Below are 2630 nucleotides of genomic sequence, written 5' to 3' on the forward strand. Positions count from 1 at the left end.
AAGGGAAACGTCTAGACTGACCAGGATATATTTTATAGTTTTTCTAAAATTAGCTTTCGAGTGCTGATATATATCCAAATTTATTTTCATCTAAAACCAAGTTTTTTCATTTTTTAAAAGAGTGAATGACCACAAATATACATTGGGAAATTATTTTCGTCCAGTCTAGGACTTTCCTTTCTTCATCCAAACTCCGAGACTAGCTATTCCCTCCCCGAAATGCTATGTGTCTTCATTCCAGAGCGCTTTGTCTTTGTGTCCTTCAAAATGCCTTTAGACCCAGTAGATTCTTGATATACGCACACTGAAGAATTGAAATTTATTTGTAAGGCGATGCCTAGGAAGTGACCATTATGACAGGAACAGAGTAAAAAGACCTCCGAGAGGCGACAGGTCGCGAGCTGGCTTTTCACGTGAGCTTTGGAAATAACTGCGTCATTAATTGAGGGCTTACTTTGGGTCAGGTAGAGTTCACAAAAAACCTCGTTTAATTTCATCCTTATAACAGCCCTGTGCAGTAGGTTTTCCATCTCATATTTGAAAGACAATTTTTTAGAGCAGCTTTAGGTGGAGAGCAATTCGAGAGGAAGGTACAGGGGTTCCCGGGTACCCGACCCCACACGTGGACAGCTTCCCCCATTATCAGCGTCCCCAGAGGGTGCATTTGTCACAGTTAGTGAACCCGCACTGACACGTCGTCATCACCGAGTCCCGAGTTCACGTCAGGGCTCGCTCTTGGCGTTGGACGTTCGACGGGTTTGCACAGATGTGTCCACGAGCATCCATCATTAGAACACCATGAAGAGGACTTTCACTGTCCCTAGGTCCTGTGCCCGCCTAGTCGTCCCTTCCAGCCTCCAGACTCCTGGCACCCATGGGCCTTTTTACTGTCTCCGTAGTTCTGCCTTTTCCAGAGTGTCGTAGAGTCGGAGTCACACAGCGTGCAGCCTTTCTAGATCGGCTTCTTTCACTTAGCAATATTCATTTAGGCTTCTTGGTGGCTTTTCACCGCTTGATAGATCATTTCCTTGAGTGCTGAATAACATCCTATCGTCTGGATGGAACACAGTTCATTTATCCATCGCCCGCCGAAGGACTTCTTGGTTGCTTCCAAGTTTGGGCAATTATGAATAAAGCTGCTAAAAACATCCGTGCGCAGGTTTTTGTGTGGATGCAGGTTTTCAACTTTTGGGGGTAAATACGAAGGGATGTGATTACTTCATCTCACGGCAAGGGCATGTTTAGGTTTGAAAGAACCTGCCGAGCACCGCTTCCAACGTGGCTTCATGTTTTGCACTCCCACCTGCCACGGGGGAGACTTCCTGTGGCTACATCCTCGCCAGCGTGTGGTGATGTCATCACTCTGGATTTGGGCTGCGCAGTGGTTCTGTGTTATTTTTCAAGTTCTTGTTTTTCTCGGAGAAGAAAACCGAAACCTAGGTCACTAGCTCATAGCCGACAAAACTGGAATCTAAGTACAGTTCTGTTTGAACTGTGACCAGGTAGCCAAGACCCGCACACACTCCCGACCGCTGTATTCCTCCCCTTCCTCTGCAGAGACAGTTTGCCTCCAATTTAAAAATAGGAGGCCGCCTTGTTTTTCCTATGCGTATGTTTATATTGAAGAAAAAGATGAGACAGTTTACCTAAGAGTACTTCGAAAATTGCAAAGCACTGTGAATATGGGTAGTAACGTGTTACAGTAGTTTGAAAAAGTGAAATCATTTCAATATCGTTTCTAACACCAAGTATTTGCATGACTTTAAATAAATCGGTTTCACTAGGTATTAGATTCCTGATCTGTCGATTAAGGGATGGCTGCATTTTATCAATTACTCTGTGACAGGGGGGCGTGTGCAAAGTACAAATGGCATTGAAATGACAGCATCCGCAGCTTCGCAGATGGACAGGAAGGTCAAAGATCCTGGGTGGGCAGTGGTCGTTAGTACTCACGGCCAGAAGCGAGAGATGGGGATTCCTTTTCAAAGGCACCGGGGGAAAGATGAAAGCTGGGAGGGTGTGTGGAGGTTAAGCTCTGTCCTGCCTGAGGGAAACGCCACGCGTGTCACAAGAGACTACCGGCATGAGGTGCTGGCGATGCCCGCCCGGCGGGGGCGTGGCCGCCGGCGGTCAGTGAGGTTTGCCATCCAGTGCGCCCATGGGGTCAGCGATACCCCGGGTCCTTCGTTTCTAAGTTAGGTGTGTCTTTTAGTTTCTCAGAAAGAACAAAATTAGTTATCCAATTTTAATGAGTGATAAATTGAATCTTGGTGACCGTTCTCTGAATAATTGTACATGAGTGGTTATTCTGGTGATACCTTTCTCCGCCCTGACGGTCACAAAGGTTCTGAGTGTGGGTCGGTTCGCAGCTCTGTGCTGAATCGCTGGGACTTGATAGCTGTGGCACCGTCTGGCATTAGAGCCGACGACCACTCCGTGACCACGCGCTACGGATGGGCTCGTCTGTGGATATGTCGTATGCATTTGAATGTCAGCTTATATTGCAACATCTTCATCATCCATAAAGCTAAGTTCTGAAATCCATCTTTATAGGCAATTTTAAGTATAAAATTTTTCTGTTTTTGCTCTGTAATTTTGTCATGTCTCTTAGAGGAACGTTTTCCGTTTTC

The sequence above is a fragment of the Pteropus alecto genome, unplaced genomic scaffold (assembly GCF_000325575.1).
Source record: "Pteropus alecto unplaced genomic scaffold, ASM32557v1 scaffold35, whole genome shotgun sequence".
Lineage (NCBI taxonomy): Eukaryota > Metazoa > Chordata > Mammalia > Chiroptera > Pteropodidae > Pteropus > Pteropus alecto.